Source organism: Ranitomeya imitator, chromosome 10 (assembly GCF_032444005.1).
Source record: "Ranitomeya imitator isolate aRanImi1 chromosome 10, aRanImi1.pri, whole genome shotgun sequence".
Classification (NCBI taxonomy): domain Eukaryota; kingdom Metazoa; phylum Chordata; class Amphibia; order Anura; family Dendrobatidae; genus Ranitomeya; species Ranitomeya imitator.
In genome coordinates, this window is record NC_091291.1 from 8,347,650 (window position 1) to 8,372,832 (window position 25,183).

Consider the following 25,183-nt stretch of genomic DNA (forward strand, 5'->3'; position numbering starts at 1 on the left):
CAGTATCACACAGGAGAGGATTAGATACACGGCTCAGCAGTCAGTATCACACAGATAGGATTAGATACACGGCTCAGCAGTCAGTATCACACAGGACAGGATTAGATACACTGCTCAGCAGACAGTATCACACAGGATAGGATTAGATACACAGCTCAGCAGACAGTATCACACAGGAGAGGATTAGATACACAGCTCAGCAGACAGTATCACACATGATGGGATTAGATACACGGCTCAGCAGTCAGTATCACACAGGAGAGGATTAGATACACGGCTCAGCAGTCAGTATCACACAGATAGGATTAGATACACGGCTCAGCAGTCAGTATCACACAGGACAGGATTAGATACACTGCTCAGCAGACAGTATCACACAGGAGAGGATTAGATACACAGCTCAGCAGACAGTATCACACATGATGGGATTAGATACACGGCTCAGCAGTCAGTATCACACAGGAGAGGATTAGATACACGGCTCAGCAGTCAGTATCACACAGGAGAGGATTAGATACACGGCTCAGCAGTCAGTATCACACAGGAGAGGATTAGATACACGGCTCAGCAGTCAGTATCACACAGATAGGATTAGATACACGGCTCAGCAGTCAGTATCACACAGGACAGGATTAGATACACTGCTCAGCAGACAGTATCACACAGGAGAGGATTAGATACACAGCTCAGCAGACAGTATCACACATGATGGGATTAGATACACGGCTCAGCAGTCAGTATCACACAGGAGAGGATTAGATACACGGCTCAGCAGTCAGTATCACACAGGAGAGGATTAGATACACGGCTCAGCAGTCAGTATCACACAGGATAGGATTAGATACACGGCTCAGCAGTCAGTATCACACAGGAGAGGATTAGATACACGGCTCAGCAGTCAGTATCACACAGATAGGATTAGATACACGGCTCAGCAGTCAGTATCACACAGGACAGGATTAGATACACGGCTCAGCAGTCAGTATCACACGGGATAGGATTAGATACACTGCTCAGCAGACAGTATCACACAGGATTGGATTAGATACACAGCTCAGCAGACAGTATCACACAGGATAGGATTAGATACACAGCTCAGCAGACGGTATCACGCGTTAGGCCTAGATACACTGGCAGCGCACCACGCGGCCCCCTGGGGAGGTCTTCCCCTGCAGTGCGGAGTGGATCATTATTTCAGCTTTCTTCCTCCATATTACAGCGCAGATCTCGATTTTGCTGCAGTAAATAAAGGATAGAGACAAATCGCGCCCATGACACGGGAGATAGGAGCGGACACAGAGGGACCAGTGGATTTGTCACATCTGTCGTGCTATGTGCAGGCGGCTGATAACAGCGAGAGGATGTATCCATCAGAAATGACGGTGGTAGAGGTGCAGCTCTGCTACTAGGCTGACGTACCCCGCGACCTTGTCTATAAGGATCTATATCCATCTGTTTCTGGGAAAGCTGAGTGACAACCAACGCAGCCACCATTTTACCACTGTAGGACAATCACCCATCTTTCCCAGAAGCCTGAATGGTGAACCTGCAATGATATGTCTCCTGCTCCGTGTCGCCGTAGCCCTAGGCCAGACGCCGTGCCACCTGAGATGTGTTATAGGCAGTCTGCCATACAGGACGCGGTGGGAGCCATTGCCAGTAAGACATCGCTGGCGCCGCCGCACGTCGGGCGATATATCCCGAGTATCGCCTCTTGGTTCCCGTCATAATCAGATTTGTTTGTTTTGACGCCTGCGGGAAAATCAGCGCTTAACACCATTTAACAACATGAAGATCTTATTTATCCTTTTCTTGTATATATTTATTTTCGAAGCATCACGCACGGAGATGGCGCCAGTCTTCGCTTCGCCGTGTAAAGCGTGATTTTATCCGGGAAATATTGAACATGTGCCGCGTTAGATTAGCCGGAATTCACAGCCGCTCCGGAATCATGGAGACGTGTGGCTGAGGATTCACACCTTCATCACGGGAGGACGGGTGTTATTCAGCGCAGCGACAGAGAAGAGGCTTAAAGGGGAACTCCACATACAACATCGCATCCCGCCTCACAGAAAGGCAAAAATATCTCATAGGGAAGCCGATCAGCCAAAATGCAAGAATCTAAGGGTCTCTGACAAAGGCCAAATTGTGATGGTGCTTCTCCAAGTGGCACATCATGTGGCTTGTTCAGTCTAGTGGGGTGTTCCCGGTATACGGCGGGTCTTGTAGGGTGTTCCCAGTATATGTCAGGTCTTCTGGAGTGTTCCCGGTATACGGCGGGTCTTGTGGGGTGTTCCCGGTATACAGCAGGTCTTGTATGGTGTTCCCGGTATACGGCGGGTCTTCTGGGGTGTTCCCGGTATACGGCGGGTCTTCTGGGGTGTTCCCGGTATACGGCGGGTCTTCTGGGGTGTTCCCGGTATACGGCGGGTCTTCTGGGGTGTTCCCGGTATACGTCAGGTCTTGTGGGGTGTTCCCTGTATATGGCGGGTCTTGTGGCGTGTTCCTGGTATACGGCGGATCTTGTTGGGTGTTCCTGGTATATGGAGGGTCTTGTGGGGTGTTCCCGGTATACGACAAGTTTTGTGGGGTCTTTCCGGTATATGGCAGGTCTTGTGGGGTGTCCCCAGTATACAGTGGGTCTTGTGGGGTGTCCTCGGTATGCGGCAGGTCTTGTGGGGTGTTCCTGCTATATGGCGGGTCTTGTGGGGTGTTCCTGGTAGACAACGGGTCTTGTGGGGTGTTCCCGGTATACGACAGGTCTTGTGGGGTCTTTCCTGTATATGGCGGGTCTTATGGGGTGTTCCCAGTATATGGAGGGTCTTGTGGGGTGTTCCCGGTATACAGCAGGTCTTGTGGGGTGTTCCTGCTATATGGCGGGTCTTGTGGGGTGTTCCTGGTAGACAACGGGTCTTGTGGGGTGTTCCCGGTATACGACAGGTCTTGTGGGGTCTTTCCTGTATATGGCGGGTCTTGTGGGGTGTCCCCAGTATACGGTGGGTCTTGTGGGGTGTTCCCGGTATATGGCAGGTCTTGTGGGGTCTTTCCGGGATATGGCGGGTCTTGTGGGGTGTTCCCGGTATACGACGGGTCTTGTGGGGTGTTCCCGGTATACAGCAGGTCTTGTAGGGTGTTCCCGGTATACGGCTGGTCTTGTGGGGTGTTCCCGGTATACGTCAGGTCTTGTGGGGTGTTCCCTGTATACGGCGGGTCTTGTGGCGTGTTCCTGGTATACGGCGGGTCTTGTTGAGTGTTCTTGGTATATGGAGAGTCTTGTGGGGTGTTCTCGGTATACGATAAGTTTTAAGGGGTCTTTCCGGTATAGGGCAGGTCTTGTGGGGTGTTCCCAGTATACGGCGGGTCTTGTTGAGTGTTCTTGGTATATGGCGGGTCTTGTGGGGTGTTCTCGTTATACGATAAGTTTTAAGGGGTCTTTCCGGTATATGGCAGGTCTTGTGGGGTGTTCACAGTATACGGTGGGTCTTGTGGGGTGTTCCCTGTATAAGGCAGGTCTTGTTGGGTGTTCTTGGTATACGGCGGGTCTTGTGGGGTGTTCCTGCTATGCAGCAGGTCTTGTGGGGTGTTCCCGGTATGCGACAGGTCTTGTGGGGTCTTTCCGGTATATGGCGGGTCTTGTGGGGTGTTCCCAGTATACGGCGGGTCTTGTGGGGTGTTCCTGGTATACGAGGGGTCTTGTGGGGTGTTCCCGGTATACAGCAGGTTTTGTGGGGTGTTCCCGGTATGCGACAGGTCTTGTGGGGTCTTTCCGGTATACGGCGGGTCTTGTGGGGTGTTCCCAGTATACGGCAGGACTATTACCTAACGGCTGTTCCTCTTTCAGCAGGATGATGATCGGTCAGAGATTGTCCATGGAATATGATGAAGAGAAAGAGGTGGTGACTTGCTGGTGCTGGTCCGATCCATGGAGACCGCACTTTTCATTGACGGCCATATTGGTCATTCGAGACAGCGACGTAGCTAAGAAACAATGGAGTATGATTTTTCTTATTGGAGCAGGATGTGCGATTCCCTGCGATGCCACGACCCCTGTGGTTCTTAGGGCGATAGTGAAGCAGATCTTACTACATCCCATCCATTATATCTTCTTAAAAGGTGACAACTAACTATTAAAGCAAGTGAATGTCTGATTGCTGCCGTCCGGCCCTCACTTCTGAAAAATATATACTGTGTGAGAGACATCACAAATACTTCTAAATCAATCAGTGTAAAATGATCGCTGCCATTCAGTGAAATCCATCTATCAAGATGGCCGCCTCCATGTAGGACCTTAGTGAGAAGATGGCCGCCTCCATGTAGGACCTTAGTGAGGACCAATCCGTCACCGTGGCTGCCCCCATACGGTGTATTCTTTGGGGTCAATCCATCAAAAATGACCGCCCTCCTCAAGGACGCAACACCAACAGGTGCACCAAACATGAAGAGGTCGGCCATTTTGGGCCTCATCATCAAGCATGGAAAACACTGGCACATCCTGGCCGACAGGTTGCTATGGCGGTTCTACACTACACCCCTTCATCAATAATCCAGAATGTCCGATAGTCCGACCCGCGGTACAATGTGCACGCGTCCATATGAGGCACATGTAGGTACCTCAGGTGCTGCCATATTGTACCAACTTCACCTATTAAAATGCATTTTATAAAGGGGTAGTGGCGTAGTTCTCATTTATAATGGTATAGCGCCCCTCTAGGAGCCACAACTCCCAGTACTGTGAGTGCCGGGACAGTTGTTATAAAGGCATTTCTGTCATTCTGACGTCCATTTTTGGGACCATCAATAAGACAGCGGCTTTATGCCTGACCCGGTCACAACTCTCCACGTCCCTGATTGTCCTGTGAAGCGGGGTTACTATCCATGTAGGAGCCGCACTGCGGCCATATTGCTCTTCACTTATAAGAAACGGCTGACACAAGAGAACAATATAGATTGCTGTTTTCTCTCAGTGTTTGTGTGTTTTGCCTTTCAGGCCCCGTTGCCTCGGTGATGAGAGGCCTTGAAATGGCTGCAGCCTGGTCCGGGCCTACCTGCTGAGCCGCACCATTGATAGGTGACAGCCAGTGATCAAAGACATAAAAACGCCCATATGCTGCGACATCAAAGCCGCACGGCGAGCAGCTATAAATCAGTCACGGGAATTACCGAGCGCCGCCGTCTTTTATTTTGTCGATTCAGGATTCTGTAAACCTGGATAATTACGCCAGGCAAATTACCTCATACAATGGCGTACGGTGCAGGTCCTGTATACTCCCGACATAGTAATGTTTACACTGTATAGCCATCTTCATTATTCTCACACAACTGGCGCGATTGGAGCCAGCTCTGATTGTTGCAGTTTAACCTTTTAGATGCCTTTGTGGACAGCTGACCATGGCGTCTAGGTGGTTAGACGGGCGGCCACTCTGTAACCCCAACTGGGCGCTGAACAGCCCCGTTCCTTACCTGGTGCCCACCGACTTCTCCCATAAGTACAGTAGAAGTTGGGAGGATTTGTAGGAGGCGCGCTCACGCGTTTTACGCAACTGACGCAATTGGAGCTAGCGCTGATTGTTGCAGTTTAACCTCCTGGGTGCCACTGTGAACATCTGACCATGGCGTCTAGGTGGTTAGATGAGGCGGCCACTCTGTTACCCCAACTGGGCGCTGAACAGCCCCGTTCCTTACCTGGTGCCCACCGACTTCTCCCATAAGTACAGGAGAAGTTGGGAGGATTTGTAAGAGGCGCGCTCACGCGTTTTACGCAACTGACGCAATTGGAGCTAGCGCTGATTGTTGCAGTTTAACCTCCTGGGTGCCACTGTGAACATCTGACCATGGCGTCTAGGTGGTTAGATGAGGCGGCCACTCTGTTACCCCAACTGGGTGCTGAACAGCCCCGTTCCTTACCTGGTGCCCACCGACTTCTCCCATAAGTACAGGAGAAGTTGGGAGGATTTGTAGGAGGCGCGCTCACGCGTTTTACGCAACTGACACAATTGGAGCTAGCGCTGATTGTTGCAGTTTAACCTCCTGGGTGCCACTGTGAACATCTGACCATGGCGTCTAGGTGGTTAGATGAGGCGGCCACTCTGTTAACCCAACTAGGCACTGAACAGCCCCGTTCCTTCCTTGGCGCCCACCCACTTCTCTCATTAATACATTAGACGTCGGGAGGATTATTACGGGGGCACATGCGTTTTACGCAACTGACGCAATTGGAGCTAGCGCTAATTGCGACAGTTTAACCTCTTAGATGCCGTTGGGAACAGCCGACCATGCCGTCTAGAACAGGGTGGCCACTCTGTTAACCCAACTGGGCTAACGTAACGCCGTCATTGGAACTCGATAGGTTGTTTAATGGCAGCGGGGGCCTATGAGGCGCATGAAGTCTTAATAAATTGAAGCCCCAACCTTATTTTGTTTTTGGGCTTACACCACCACGGCAGGTCGGTTTCCTCCTATACTTATCGTTTCCCTCTATGCTGAAGGGTCTTTTAGCCATCACTGATTTTTATGAGCACAGGATCTACGCGAATATCAGAGAGCTCATTTTATATGGTTGATCCCAAAGAGCGTCTATAAGAGGCCACCGGTGGCCATACCTATGCATCTACCCTGTAGAATGCTTACAGCAGCTTTTGGCCAGGAGCAGCAGTCAACGCAGAGAGACGGAAACGCAGCGAGAGTCGAAATCCCATTTCCAAACTGAACAACTACGCCAAGATTCAAGCCCCATTAAGCAATCTCGTCACTCGGTAGATGAAGAACGACACCCTGGGATAGGTGCTCTTCCTCCAAATACACCTTGAAGTCTCCCTGACGCGTTTCAGACCCTGCAATGCATCACAGGCCGCGCTGACAGGCTCAGGTTTGGCTGCGCCATCTGTTATTCCTTTTGTTTTGGTGCTTTCAGTTTATTTAGGATTCTCAGAGCATATGGGAAGTCAGGAGACACAAGGTGCCAAGTGGGGGAGACGCGTCCCCCCGAATACACGTCGATTAATTAACTTAAAATAATATTCCCTATCTCTATTTTTGGGCTGTTGTTGAAGAAAATGTCAAAAAAAAAAAATTTGATGGGACGACAAAGTCAACAAACAATCAAGAAACAAAATCTGTGTCGCCCCCTCAAATGTATCCGTGGGCGCGGAAAGAAGGGTCTCGTTAAGCTTTAGGGCTGCCGCTCCTTTAATTCGCTCAAACTCCTGTCCGTCAGCGATTCCAATATATAAGAATGACAATGGGGGCCGCAGTAACACCCCGCCAATCGCTCTCTTTGCCAATATTCTCATTATTGTTTGAAGCTGATGGAAGATCAATGAGATCACACACAAAGTATCCATTAACTGATTACGGTAACGGCCATGTTTTTGTGACGACGCTTTTAATGATGAGAGGGCTTTTTTTTCTAATTACTTAAAATTTTCATATTTATGACCTGAGGAAACCTCAGACTGGATCATCTCACGGTAAATGTAGGACATTCTGACCACTATTGACCAGGTGGCACTTAGGTGTGTGGCCCTTGGAGAGAGGGGTCCAGCTATAGAAGGCCCGGTGCCCCTTACCCCATTTTTGCCCAACTCCATCGCTCTGTATATAACATAACAAGTGCATTCAAATGGACAGGGTCAAAGTTTATGATGCCCTTTTGTCCTGATATGGAAAAATTAGGGGTCAAAGATGCATGGACCTTTGATGTAACACCCCAAGATTGGCCCCTTATTCCTTACTCTATGCATCATGACAAACCAAGGATGGAAGATGAGGACAAGTTCATGATGCCCTCCTGTCCTTTAAGCCGGGATGGACATACCATTAGTGCATCCTCCAAGAGTGGCCCAAGACATAAGGGGGCCACTTCCACCTCCAAAACAGGTGGAATTGTGCTTTATGAGGAACTATTGGATTTGCAAAGGTCCCAAAGGGACTCTTCTGTCTTCATGATACGGGAGTCCCCTTGGGCCATCTTCTGTGATCGGGTAAGCCTCATAGAAGCAAGGGAGGATGAGGCATAAGATCGTGATACCCTCCTACCGTACAAGAAGTTGGGGAGCAAGATGGACCATAGACACCTCCTTCGTTTTCTGTTGGGTCTGAGGAGTGAAAGGCCCACTCTGTTTGGGTCCATGCCCACTTTCCCTAAACCTGGGCAGATCCCTCCACATGCCAAAAGGAGCAAGGTTCAAGATGCCCATTTGCTCTTCCATCTCCACCAACGTTGACGTTGTCAATTCAAGGAAACTTCAGGCTCACTCGGAAATGGCCCTTTATGGGACCGTTTTCTGTAGAGGTTGCTCCCATTTCAGTGCTGGATACAGAACATTTTATGGGATTGTTTTAAAAAACGAATTCACGGAATTGGAAAGTGAATCCCGCTCAATTCTGGGGTCCACAGTGTAGAATGAGGGTCATAATGCCCTTCTGGCCTATGTGTTTTGGAAGGGAGATGGATGCCAGAGGACAATGCAGATACTATAGGGCACATGAGAGCCCGTCTGGTCCATATGGGCCAACCTCCTTCTTATGACCCATTACCCATTTTTGAGGATCGCCTTTTATGCGTCTCTCTTTACATTGCCCATAGTGTGACATGGCGGCAGTTCGGAGGTCTCTATTTCCTGGTGACCCCTCTGACCCTCCCATGACTCCTAGGCAGATAAGACAGGAATGTGCCGTGGGTGACTTCCCTCTTTGTACGACTGGTCAGTCCAGGCCAATATGGCGTCCGGCGGTGTTTGCCTTGTCACCGGGACTCGTTGCCCCCCTGCCATCTTCTTCTTGGGTTTCCTCACTTATCTCCAGTCTTTGTATCTTCTACTTCCACAAATAAAGGAGCTTTTTTTTTTTCCCTGCACAAAGGCGGCGTCATCCGAACGCGGGATTTGCTGTCACTGCGGCCGGCTGATAAGTTAATTCTCCTTCTGAGACTTCTCGCCATCGTCTTGTGCAGTTATTAAGGAATAATGGAGGAGGATTAGCCGCGAGATTCATCACGCCGCTTTGATGTGGGTGAAACCAGCAACGAAGAAACCGCGATTAAGAGCTTTACGGCGCGGTGTACCTTTAAAAGCTGGTTAAGGGATCTTATTACGTTTTTTTCCGGCTTTTCATCCATGTAAATCCTGGAGACGTCTTGTTCTGCGTGTTATCAGTACCTGGGAAAGCTGGGTGGTTTCATTTAGGAGCCTAATAAAGTGGGGTGATCCTTCAATACCCATACTTGTGCCATATTGGTAGCCTCCCAGAAAAGATGAAGATTTAAAGGGGTCATCGGTTAAATTGCGTTTATGCATACATACAGGTATGTGTAGACATAACGTCCCTTTAAAGTCACGGACAAACCTTTAAGGACTCAATTTAAAGGGACAGAGTCTATTTTGGGACCAGGACTTCTATAATGTTTATGTAAAAAAAAAAAGATTCACATCGCTCTTCATCCTGATCCTCCTGGCGTATGAATACAATGCCAGGACCGCAGTGAAGACTGACACACTGGAAAATAAAATGTAGAACGGAATTCTATATAATAATAATAATTTTTATTTATATAGCGCCAACATATTCCGCAGCGCTTTACAAATTATAGAGGGGACTTGTACAGACAATAGACATTACAGCATAACAGAAAATTCTATAAAAAATTCTATAAAATGATTTGGATTTATTTTGTCGTACAGAGCGCTATTTTTCCTGTCGCCATTAACCATTTCACGTCTGCACCAGTCCTGCCCCATCCGCCCCTGTGTGGCCTTCGGGCTTTTATTCATTCCTTGCCCCCATTGTCTTCTTCGCTTTTGGATGGTTTTGGCCCCCAAAATCTTCAGTTTGCCTGACTGAGCAAAGTCGCGGAGGGGAAGCCACAATCGACATTGGGGGCAGATCCTGCCGGACAATGGGATTTCCTCTGAGCTTGGGGTCTCCTATTGTCCATCTTGAGTCGTCCTTTGTGCTTCTCCTCGGCTGGAGCCCAGGACGCGGCTCCGTGGGGCCCCATTCCTCAGTGACACTAAGAACCTTGCTGCCTCTTCACTTTCTTTGTGCCCGGACCCCTTGGATCTGTTGAGGACCGCTCTGCATTGTCATGTCGCCTGTTGTCCTTACGGAATCTCTGTGTCAGCTGTCACTGACGTCGCCGATAACTGCTGCCAACCGGCGTGTGATCCGAAGAATCACTGCCATCACTTACCGTCATTAATATTTGCTGCCGTCGCTCTCATGTGGTCGCCACAGTGTCAGATTCTGATAAATTCTCTATGAGACGAATGCAGGAAAAAAAAAATCATTTCCTGATATTCGCTGGAACTAGCTCAGCTTGCGCATCTGAAGACTTGTTACAATGTATCAGTTTAGGGAATCGAATCCATAAACGAAGTAAATCAGCAGCACACGTTTCTCTCACGTTCTGGTCTTGAGTCTTGACAAATTTTTCCAAGAATTAGCTATAGGAATGGACCCGGGCCTTGGTGCCTGAGGGGGTCCGAAGACCCCTATACAATACCTGCGTTATAAATGGTGCATTGGAATGAGTCACGCACCCTGGCGATTCCTGTACTGGAAAAGTCAGTACTGGTGAGATCCGTGGTCCGTGTCCATGTGCCATCCGTATGTACGTATGTGGCATCCGTGTGCTGTCAGTGTGACGTGTATGGAATGAAATGCAGCATGGAAATGAAAGAGTTATATTAAAGATGTTTAAAGACAGAGATAGACAGTGATTAGGAATATGATAGATGATAGATAGATAGATAGATAGATAGATAGATAGATAGATAGATAGATAGATAGATAGATACCAGCTGAGGGAAAGCTGACAGCTGGGGGCTGATGTTAATATTCTGGGAAGGAGCCAATAGCCCTAAGGTTTGCCAGGCTATTAGTATCAGCTCACAGCTGTGTGCTTAGCCTTTGCTGGTTATTATAGGGGAGACCCTTGGGTGTGATAGATAGATAGATAGATAGATAGATAGATAGATAGATAGATAGATGATAGATAATGGATAATAGATAGATAGATAATAGGTAGATAGATGATACATAAATAGATGATAGATAGATAGATAGATTATAGATGATAGATAGATTATAGATGATAGATAGATAGATAGATGATAGTTGATAGATAATATATAGGTAGATAAATAGATAGATGATAGATAATAGATAGATACCAGCTGAGGGAAAGCCGACAGCTGGGGGTGATTATATTCTGGGAAGGAGCCAATAGCCCTAAGGGTTGCCAGGCTATTAATATCAGCTCACAGCTGTTTGCTTAGCCTTTGCTTGTTATTATAGGGGAGACCCTCGAATGCAATAGATAGAAAGATAATAGATTATAGATAATGTAGATAGATAGGTAGATAGATGATAGATAAATAATAGATGATAGATAGATGATAGGTAGGTAGATAGATAGGTAGAGAGATGATAGATAATAGATAGATAGATAATAGATCATAGATGATAGATAGATAGATAGATGATAGGTAGGTAGATAGATAAATAGATAGAGAGATGATAGATAGATACAAGCTGAGGGAAAGCTGACAGCTGGGGACTGATGATAAGTAGGTAGATAGATAATAGATACTAGAAGATAGATAGATAGATAGATGATAGATAGATAGATAATAGATTATAGATAATGTAGATAGATAGGTAGATAGATGATAGATAAATAATAGATGATAGGTAGGTAGAGAGATAGATAATAGATAGATGATAGATAATAGATCATAGATGATAGATAGGTGATAGGTAGGTAGATAGATAGATATAATAGATAGATGATAGATAGAGAGATGATAGATAATAGATAGATGATAGATAGATAGATGATAGATAGATAGATGATAGATAGATAATAGATAGATAATAGATAGATGATAGATAGATAGATGATAGATAGATAAGTAGATAGATAGATAGATAATAGATTCCAGCAGAGGGAAAGCCGACAGCTGGGGGCTGATGTTAATATTCTGGGAAGGAGCCAATAGCCATAAGGGTTGCCAGGCTATTAGTATCAGCTCACAGCTGTTTGCTTAGCCTTTGCTGGTTATTATACCGGAGACCCTCGAGTGCGATGCAATGTTTTCTTGGATCGCACTCGGACCTAAAATACGGTCGCTTGTATGAGCCCTTACCATGAGAACCACATTCAGCTCTAGGAAGAAATACAAAGAAATCTTATTAGCCCCTTTGTAGGTTATACTTCGGAATGAGCCAATCCGTGGAAGTTTGGGGGTCTGGTATCTCATAAAACTCCAACGTCTAAAGTTCGGTTCGGGTACCAAAACCTTTCCCGAACTTTAGCCTGAACCCGAACCCCATTGAACCTGATCTCTCTCTCTCCTTTTCCCGGACTTCCCCCCCCGAACCCCAAACTTCCAGGATATCCTCCACTAAGTGTCCGGTACAGACCCCAAGGTCGAGTCATCTCTAGTTATAACCCCCCCTTATAATGCTGCAAGTGCCCCCTTATAAAGTATAAAGACCCTTCATTACAGAGGACTGACTCCTGGTATTTTATGCCGGGTCACGATTATTAACCAAGGTGCTCATTAATGCCCCCACTGAGGGCATTCCGCCATAGCCATTAATCCTGCGGGGAGCTGCCCTTTCCAAGGGTCTTTTTATCTCCGGCTCAGTGTGTAAGAATCGGAGGGGGCCGTATTGTGCCATATGGAGCTGGGTCACCATCTTACGCCCGACACGGCGGATTAAGGGATGACTCCGCACAGCTCACAGTGTTATAAACGACAAGCACTGGGGACGTAATCACATAATCTCACGCTGCATTGTTTACTCGCGCTCAGTGTCTTATTATTCAACGCGTTCTCTGTCGCTGGGGGGGGGGGTTTAAAAAAAAATAAAAAATTCTGCACGTCCCCTTTAAATCAAATAAATCAAAACAATAAACAAATAATAAACATAAGTAAATAAATAAATACAAATTCTCTCCGGCTTCTAGGAAAAGCTGGTTGACGACCCGACACAATTAAACATCTTCCAAACATCGATTTATTGATGTGTCACCCAACTCTCCCAGACTACTGAATGGCAGGCATTTTTATTCTTTTCCGCTGCATAATTTAGTAATAATAGTGTCTGGGAAAATGAATATAGAATATAGAAATGTCACCCAGCTTTTTCAACTACTGATTGACAAGTTTCTGTAATTATTTAATGCCACGTCTTCTCCCCCCCCGGAAGCTGGCATAGATGCATTGACGTTTCACCTAGCTTTTTCTGACTCCTGAAGGGCACATAGGTCTAAATATCCCCTTGTTTCAGATGTATTCAGTTTTGATGTTCAGGAGTTGTAGAAAGCAGGGTGACAACTCTGGCTCACTATAATGGCGGCTGTGGCTGTCACCCCACTTTCCCAGGATGGGATACAAATGGTTCACCCTGTATCTGGCTTGTTGGCACCACCCCGGCCCCAATTGCCCTCCTTGCCACCCATGACCCTGGTATTCACTGGGTGCTTTTTTTTGGGTGCAAGAAGGAGGGGTGCACTTATTTTTTCCTCTGCGTTTTCTCTCCCCTCGTCCGCAGCTCTATCTTCTCTCCCAGAGTTCATTGCTCACGTCCTGCTTTATCCACAGTTTAATTGGGATTTTCAGCATTTTCTAATCCATGCCTGTGTTGTTTTTTTGTTTTTTTTTTAGTTCAGTTGATTTAATCCAGAGGCTGCTGTGTTACATCTGTTCTGCAGATTGCAACAAACACTGCAAGGGCACCTTGTGGTCTGTAAGCCCCCCGCCCAGCGCCTCTCTATATAGGGGCATTTATTTACCATTCATTCTGCTGTAAAATGGGGATTATAGGATGTCGGCAATCGCCGGAATCACACAGGATGCCCATATATATATATATATATATATATATATATATATATATATATATATATACATACATACAGTGGGGCAAAAAAGTATTTAGTCAGTCAGCAATAGTGCAAGTTCCACCACTTAAAAAGATGAGAGGCGTCTGTAATTTACATCATAGGTAGACCTCAACTATGGGAGACAAACTGAGAAAAAAAAATCCAGAAAATCACATTGTCTGTTTTTTTTATCATTTTATTTGCATATTATGGTGGAAAATAAGTATTTGGTCAGAAACAAACAATCAAGATTTCTGGCTCTCACAGACCTGTAACTTCTTCTTTAAGAGTCTCCTCTTTCCTCCACTCATTACCTGTAGTAATGGCACCTGTTTAAACTTGTTATCAGTATAAAAAGACACCTGTGCACACCCTCAAACAGTCTGACTCCAAACTCCACTATGGTGAAGACCAAAGAGCTGTCAAAGGACACCAGAAACAAAATTGTAGCCCTGCACCAGGCTGGGAAGACTGAATCTGCAATAGCCAACCAGCTTGGAGTGAAGAAATCAACAGTGGGAGCAATAATTAGAAAATGGAAGACATACAAGACCACTGATAATCTCCCTCGATCTGGGGCTCCACGCAAAATCCCACCCCGTGGGGTCAGAATGATCACAAGAACGGTGAGCAAAAATCCCAGAACCACGCAGGGGGACCTAGTGAATGAACTGCAGAGAGCTGGGACCAATGTAACAAGGCCTACCATAAGTTACACACTACGCCACCATGGACTCAGATCCTGCAGTGCCAGACGTGTCCCACTGCTTAAGCCAGTACATGTCCGGGCCCGTCTGAAGTTTGCTAGAGAGCATTTGGATGATCCAGAGGAGTTTGGGGAGAATGTCCTATGGTCTGATGAAACCAAACTGGAACTGTTTGGTAGAAACACAACTTGTCGTGTTTGGAGGAAAAAGAATACTGAGTTGCATCCATCAAACACCATACCTACTGTAAAGCATGGTGGTGGAAACATCATGCTTTGGGGCTGTTTCTCTGCAAAGGGGCCAGGACAACTGATCCAGGTACATGAAAGAATGAATGGGGCCATGTATCGTGAGATTTTGAGTGCAAACCTCCTTCCATCAGCAAGGGCATTGAAGATGAAACGTGGCTGGGTCTTTCAACATGACAATGATCCAAAGCACACCGCCAGGGCAACGAAGGAGTGGCTTCGTAAGAAGCATTTCAAGGTCCTGGAGTGGCCTAGCCAGTCTCCAGATCTCAACCCTATAGAAAACCTTTGGAGGGAGTTGAAAGTCCGTGTTGCCAAGCGAAAAGCCAAAAACATCACTGCTCTAGAGGAGATCTGCATGGAGGAATGGGCCAACATACCAACAACAGTGTGTGGCAACCTTGTGAAGACTTACAGAAAACGTTTGACCTCTGTCATTGCCAACAAAGGATATATTACAAAGTATTGAGATGAAATTTTGATTCTGACCAAATACTTATTTTCCACCATAATATGCAAATAAATTGTTAAAAAAACAGACAATGTGATTTTCTGGATTTTTTTTTCTCAGTTTGTCTCCCATAGTTGAGGTCTACCTATGATGTAAATTACAGACGCCTCTCATCTTTTTAAGTGGTGGAACTTGCACTTTTGCTGACTGACTAAATACTTTTTTGCCCCACTGTACATGTATCTATGTATGTATATATATATATATATATATATATATATATATATATATATATATATATATATATACAGCACCATGGAATTAATGGTGCTATATAAATAAATAATAATAATAATATATAAATAAATAATAATATATATATATACAATATTGTACAAAGGCTTCAGACATATTGGCAGGTGCGGAAAAATGCTGCAAAGCACAAACGCTTTCAAAACTAGAAGTGTGAATCGTTTATTTTTATTAATTAGCAACATGCAAAGTGTATGAATAAGAGGGAAATATTTGGAGACCGCCCCTCGCCTTGAGAATAATATCACAGCGTGAGCTGTTGCCATCTCCGAGACCCCACTGTAACTATGTATTACTGTCTGACACGTTTTAAATTTTTTTTTTACAAGTGGCGGTGCGCTCTCTTTTACCAACAGTGCGCTCTCCACACCACTACCATGTGACAGTTGGCACACACACTTTCTTTTCGCATACTATTGCATGAAGTAGCCAGCTTTAGTCATTTTATATCACAGTCATGTTTCTATAGCATATACACTTATGACATGTGAGTGTTATTTCTTTTCGCATGCAGCATTGTTTTGTTTGTACAAGTGCCAAAGGCTGAGAGATCACTCAGTGTTGGAATATTTCAAATATGTCCTTATTTAACACATTTAATTTTAACTAATCCAGTAATATATGAAGGTAAAGTAAAGCAATCTCCGTTACATTGTATCACATGCTGCAAAGTTGAGCATTTCCATTCAGTTGCAGTACTGTTTTTCACCACTATTTGCAGCTGATGCTTTATTTCATAGATGTCAATGAAACAGCGCCCCCAAGGATGAACATTGAAATAAACAATGGGGGGTTTTCTAAAGTAAAACTTTGCATCAATAATAATCCCACTCTATAGAGCAATGTAGAATCTGGTGAACATCTGGATCTCACATCAATCCTGTCCTGCTGTTAATGCTGGACTCTATTGTTACTCATGGCAGTGTATGGTGGGCCTCATTGTTTCCCCAGGCGGTATCATGGGGAGAGTTATTGTAGACCACTATGCCCTCTGCTGGGTATATACAAGGTGCTGTGTCTCTGATCTATAGCTATGAGGACCCTGGTGGGAGTATACTTACCCTCAGAGATGTCTCCATAGCCCCTCACTGAGCAGGTTCATAGGTCAGAAGGACAGTAATGAGTCCCAGAAATCAGTATGGAGAAAGAGCTGAGGTGAGACCCCATTATACCCAGTAATCATCACCTGGGGCCAGAAATAGCTCCAGTATACATCCATCTCACCATCATCCATCCATCTCACCATCATCCATCCATCTCACCATCGTACATCCATCCGTCTGTTCATCCATCTATTTATCCAACATCCATCATCCGTCCATCCATCATCCATCCATCTAACCATCATCCATCCATCTATACATCCATCATCCATCCATCTATCATCCATTTATCTCACCATCATCCATCCATCTATACATCCATCATCCATCCTGTGAGTCTCTGAAGCCGTTGCAAATTGCAACATTGTACTGGTGTTTATTTGATCTATCTATTAATCTATCAATTATTTCACTATTATCTATTTATATATCTATTATCTATCTATCTATCTATCTATCTATCTATCTATCTATCTATCTATCTATCTATCTATCTATCTATCTCACTGGGGAACACAATTTTTTTAGGAGTTAGGTCAGACAACTGTTCTTAATTAATTTTTGGATGCTGAATCCAGAAATGATCTCAGTTTTTCTCTATCACGTCAAGTTTTTGAACTATAGGATTTTTGTCTTCTCAAATCTATGTAAACTACTGTACCTAAAAAGTGTTTTTTTTTTAAATAGTACAAATATGAACAAAAAATGAAATATATAAGAAATAGGCATGACAAAGTTGTGACTACTCTTACAAGTTGCCACGTAGCTCTATATGAGTCGAATTGTAATCAGATAACAAGTCTTATTACAGATAGCAGTGCAATTGTGCTTCTCTGGCAGGTAAGATGTGGAGGAAAAACTTGACGTGCTAGAAAAAAACTGACTACATTTTTGGAATCAGCATGCCAATTTTAGTATAAATCAGCTCAAAAACCTAACTCAACAGAAAATGTTTTTCAAATTGTTCCCCTGTGTTATCTATCTACCATATATCTATCTGTTATCTATCTACCTATTATCTATCTATCTATCTACCTATTATCTATCTGTTATCTATCTATCTATTATCTATCATCAATCTATCTATTATCTATTTATTATCTATCTATCTATCAATCATCTATTATCTATCTATCTATTATCTATATCTATCTATTATCTATCTATATCTATCTATTATCTATTATCTATATCTATCTATATCTATCTACTATCTATCTATATCTATCTATCTATATCTATCTATATCTCTCTATTATCTATCTATATCTATCTATTATCTATCTATTATCTATCTATATCTATCTATTATCTATCTATATATCTATCTATCTATATCTATCTATTATCTATATCTATCTATATCTATCTGCTATCTATCTATATCTATCTATATCTATCTATATCTATCTATCTATCTATCTATCTATCTATCTATCTATCTATTATCTATTTATCTATCTATCTATTATCTATCTGTTATCTATCTACCTATTATCTATCTATCTATCTATCTATCTATCTATCTATCTATCTATCTATCTATCTATCTATTATCTATCATCAATCTATCTATTATCTATTTATTATCTATCTATCTATCATCTATTATCTATCATCTATTATCTATTTATCATCTATTATCTATCTATCTATTATCTATCTATTAACTATCTATCTATTTATTATCTATTTATTATCTATCTATTATCTATCTATCTGTTATCTATCTATTATCTACTATCTATCTATATCTATCTATATTATCTATTATCTATCTATATTATCTATTATCTATCTATTATCTATCTATTATCTATCTATATTATCTATTATCTATCTATTATCTATCTATTATCTATCTACCATCTTCTCTTCCTTGCTATCACACCTCTTCATCCGTCACTCCCTCCTTCGAGCAGCTAGAATTCATTATTCTCCGCAGCAATGAGCGATGTCTCCATCACCTAATAATAGAATCCTGACACAACCACATAATTAGTAATAATTAGCTGTATGGATATTCGCACCATATATCACAGAGCCCACGTGTCATTCTGAGAGTGCAGGACCCCCCAAGGCTGGGAGACCCCCGCAGCTGCTGTGTCTATAGTTACAGCCCTGTGTCTTTGGACAGATGACGCTCAGGAGCGGTTCTGGTTCTGGTTCCAGTTCTGGTTCTGGTTCTGGATCTCTGTAGCAATTCTTTCAGATTCTAGTTAGTTTTTCTCAGTATTTTTTCAGTATTTTTCATCAGTATGACCACGATCGGGCTGAGAATACGGAGGGGCGCCGGTCTCTCCATGTAGCCCCTCTGTTCACGTGTCAGTCCTGGTTATAAATATTGATACAGATATTGTCGTGTGAAAGAGCCGAATACTGAGCAGATTTCCTGCGCTTCCTTCCTTCCTCTACAAACTCCCCGTCCTGGTGTATATTTTATGTTGTCGGATGTATATAGAAAAAAATTAATACGTGTGTAAAATTCTATATTTAGTGTAATTTGTAATTATCTATTTCATTTACGAAGGTGGCGGAGTTCTCCTCTCTCAGTGGATCCATCTCATCCTCCTCCGGGTTGGGGGGTCTTTGTGGTGGGATCTTCAGGACAGATGCAGAGTCTTGAGACATTAATCCTGTTATCTTGTTAGGAAAACTCCTCTCTGGAGGTCACTAAATTAATTAAAAGTGAGAGTGGGGAGGAGGAAAGGGCCAAACAGGGTCAGGTACCCCCCACATGCCAGGTGGTGGGGGAATATATACACAGCACTAAAGAAATTATCTGCAGACTGATAGACAACATCATATCATTATATATAAAATAATAACAACAACAATAATGATCCCACAGCTATAACATACAACAACCACAATGCAAAGAACAATCCATCCAAAAAGTGCCGTATCCCCAGAATATCACAAAGGAGAAGATCCAAGAACAAGGGTCCAAAATGAAGTCTATAAAGAACATGTCCTGTCCTGACAAAATTAATATAACTACTATAATACTGCTCCTATGTACAAGAATATAACTGCTATAATACTGCCCCTATGTACAAGAATATAACTACAATAATACTGCCCCTATGTACAAGAATATAACTACTATAATACTGCCCCTATGTACAGGAATATAACTACTATAATACTGCCCCTATGTACAAGAATATAACTACTATAATACTGCTCCCTATGTACAAGAATATAACTACTATAATACTGCCCCTATGTACAAGAATATAACTACTATAATACTGCTCCTATGTACAAGAATATAACTACTATAATACTGCCCTATGTACAAGAATATAACTACTATAATACTGCCCCCTATGTACAAGAATATAACTACTATAATACTGCCCCCTATGTACAAGAATATAACTACTATAATACTGCTCCTATGTACAAGAATATAACTGCTATAATACTGCCCCTATGTACAAGAATATAACTACTATAATACTGCCCCTATGTACAATAATATAATTACTATAATGCTGCCCCTATGTACAATAATATAACTACTATAATACTGCCCCTATGTACAGGAATATAACTACTATAATACTGCCCCTATGTACAAGAATGTAACTACTATAATACTGCCCCCATGTACAAGAATATAACTACTATAATACTGCTCCATATGTACAAGAATATAACTACTATAATACTGCCCCTATGCACAATAATATAACTACTATAATACTGCCCCTATGTACAAGAATATAACTACTATAATACTGCCCCTATATACAATAATATAACTACTATAATACTGCCCCTATATACAATAATATAACTACTATAATACTGCCCCTATGTACAAGAATATAACTATTATAATACTGCCCCTATGTACAAGAATATAACTACTATAATACTGCTCCTATGTACAATAATATAACTACTATAATACTGCTCCTATGTACAGGAATATAACTACTATAATACTGCCCCTATGTACAAGAATATAACTACTATAATACTGCTCCCTATGTACAAGAATATAACTACTATAATACTGCTCCTATGTACAAGAATATAACTACTATAATACTGCTCCTATGTACAAGAATATAACTACTGTAATACTGCTCCTATATACAAGAATATAACTACTATAATACTGCAGAATATAACTACTATAATACTGCCTCTATGTACAAAAATATAACTACTATAATACTGCCCCATATACAAGAATATAACTACTATAATACTGCTCCTATGTACCAGAATATAATTACTATAATACTGCTCCCTATGTACAAGAATATAACTACTATAATACTGCTCCTATGTACAAGAATATAACTACTATAATACTGCTCCTATGTACAAGAATATAACTACTGTAATACTGCTCCTATATACAAGAATATAACTACTATAATACTGCAGAATATAACTACTATAATACTGCCTCTATGTACAATAATATAACTACTATAATACTGCCCCTATGTACAAAAATATAACTACTATAATACTGCCCCATATACAAGAATATAACTACTATAATACTGCTCCTATGTACCAGAATATAATTACTATAATACTGCTCCCTATATACAAGAATATAACTACTATAATACTGCCCCCTATGTACAGGAATATAACTACTATAATACTGCCCCTATATACAAGAATATAACTACTATAATACTGCTCCCTATATACAAGAATATAACCACTATAATACTGCCCCTATGTACAAGAATATAACTACTATAATACTGCCCCCTATGTACAAGAATATAACTACTATAATACTGCCCCTGTATACAAGAATATAACTACTATAATACTGCCCTCTGTGTACAAGAATATAACTACTATAATACTGCCCCTATGTACAAGAATATAACTACTATAATACTGCTCCTATGTACAAGAATATAACTACTATAATACTGCTCCTATGTATAAGAATATAACTACTATAATACTGCCCCTATGTACAAGAATATAACTACTATAATACTGCTCCCTATATACAAGAATATAACTACTATAATACTACCCCTATGTACAAGAATATAGTTACTATAATACTGCCCCTATGTACAAGAATTTAACTACTATAATACTGCTCCCTATATACAAGAATATAACTACTATAATACTGCCCCTATCTACAAGAATATAACTACTATAGTACTGCTCCCTATATACAAGAATATAACTACTATAATACTGCCCCTATGTACAAGAATAAAACTACTATAATACTGCCCCCTATGTACAAGAATATAACTACTATAATACTGCCCCTATGTACAAGAATATAACTACTATAATTCTGCCCCTATGTACAAGAATATAACTACTATAATACTGCCCCTATGTACAAGAATATAACTGCTATAATACTGCCCCTATGTACAAGAATATAACTACTATAATACTGCCCCCTATGTACAAGAATATAACTACTATAATACTGCCCCTATGTACAAGAATATAACTGCTATAATACTGTCCCTATGTACAAGAATATAATTATTATAATACTGCCCCTATGTACAAGAATATATCTACTATAATACTGCCCTCTATCTACAAGAATATAACTACTATAATACTGCCCCTAAGTACAAGAATATAACTACTATAATACTGCCCCTATGTACAAGATAATATATCTACTATAATACTGCCCCTATGTACAAGAATATAACTACTATAATACTGCCCCTATGTACAAGAATATATCTACTATAATACTGCTCCTATGTACAAGAATATAACTACTATAATACTGCTCCTATGTACAAGAATATAACTACTATAATACTGCCCCTATGTACAAGAATATAACTACTATAATACTGCCCCTATGTACAAGAATATATCTACTATAATACTGCCCCTAAGTACAAGAATATAACTACTATAATACTGCCCCTATGTACAAGAATATAACTACTATAATACTGCCCCTATGTACAAGAATATATCTACTATAATACTGCTCCTATGTACAAGAATATAACTACTATAATACTGCTCCTATGTACAAGAATATAACTACTATAATACTGCTCCTATGTACAAGAATATAACTACTATAATACTGCTCCTATGTACAAGAATATAACTACTATAATACTGCCCCTATATACAAGAATATAACTACTATAATACTGCCCCTATGTACAAGAATATATCTCCTATAATACTGCCCCTAAGTACAAGAATATAACTATTATAATACTGCCCCTATGTACAAGAATATAATTATTATAATACTGCCCCTATGTACAAGAATATAATTATTATAATACTGCCCCTAAGTACAAGAATACAACTACTATGATACTGCCCCCTATGTACAAGAATATAACTACTATAATACTGCCCCTATGTACAAGAATATAACTACTATAATACTGCTCCCTATATACAAGAATATAACCACTATAATACTGCCCCTATGTACAAGAATATAACTACTATAATACTGCCCCCTATGTACAAGAATATAACTACTATAATACTGCCCCTGTATACAAGAATATAACTACTATAATACTGCTCCTATGTACAAGAATATAACTATTATAATACTGCCCCTATGTACAAGAATATAACTACTATAATACTGCTCCTATGTAAAAGAATATAATTACTATAATACTGCCCCTATGTACAAGAATATAACTACTATAATACTGCTCCTATGTACAAGAATATAACTACTATAATACTGCCCCTATGTACAAGAATATAACTACTATAATACTGCTCCCTATATACAAGAATATAACTACTATAATACTACCCCTATGTACAAGAATATAGTTACTATAATACTGCCCCTATGTACAAGAATTTAACTACTATAATACTGCTCCCTATATACAAGAATATACCTACTATAATACTGCCCCTATGTACAAGAATATAACTACTATAGTACTGCTCCCTATATACAAGAATATAACTACTATAATACTGCCCCCTATGTACAAGAATATAACTACTATAATACTGCCCCTATGTACAAGAATATAACTACTATAATACTGCCCCTATGTATAAGAATATAACTACTATAGTACTGCTCCCTATATACAAGAATATAACTACTATAATACTGCCCCCTAAGTACAAGAATATAACTACTATAATACTGCCCCTATGTACAAGAATATAACTACTATAATACTGCCCCTATGTACAAGAATATAACTACTATAATACTGCTCCTATGTACAAGAATATAACTACTATAATACTGCTCCTATGTACAAGAATATAACTACTATAATACTGCCCCTATATACAAGAATATAACTACTATAATACTGCCCCTATGTACAAGAATATAACTACTATAATACTGCTCCTATGTACAAGAATATAACTACTATAATACTGCTCCTATGTGCAAGAATATAACTACTATAATACTGCTCCTATGTACAAGAATATAACTACTATAATACTGCCCCTATATACAAGAATATAACTACTATAATACTGCCCCTATGTACAAGAATATAACTACTATAATACTGCTCCCTATATACAAGAAAATAACCACTATAATACTGCCCCTATGTACAAGAATATAACTACTATAATACTGCCCCTAAGTACAAGAATATAACTACTATAATACTGCCCCTATGTACAAGAATATATCTACTATAATACTGCCCCTATGTACAAGAATATATCTACTATAATACTGCCCTCTATGTACAAGAATATAACTACTATAATACTGCCCCTAAGTACAAGAATATAACTACTATAATACTGCCCCTATGTACAAGAATATATCTACTATAATACTGCCCCTATGTACAAGAATATAACTACTATAATACTGCCCCTATGTACAAGAATATATCTACTATAATACTGCTCCTATGTACAAGAATATAACTACTATAATACTGCTCCTATGTACAAGAATATAACTACTATAATACTGCCCCTATGTACAAGAATATATCTACTATAATACTGCCCCTATGTACAAGAATATATCTACTATAATATTGCCCCTATGTACAAGAATATAACTACTATAATACTGCCCCTATGTACAAGAATATAACTACTATAATACTGCCCCTATGTACAAGAATATAACTACTATAATACTGCCCCTATGTACAAGAATATAACTACTATAATACTGCCCCTATGTACAAGAATATATCTCCTATAATACTGCCCCTAAGTACAAGAATATAACTACTATAATACTGCCCCTATGTACAAGAATATAATTATTATAATACTGCCCCTAAGTACAAGAATATAACTACTATAATACTGCCCCTATGTACAAGAATATAACTACTATAATACTGCCCCTATGTACAAGAATATAACTACTATAATGCTGCCCTACTGCCCCCTTTGTACAAGAATATAACTACTATAATACTGCCCCCTATGTACAAGAATATAACTACTATAATACTGCCCCCTATGTACAAGAATATAAC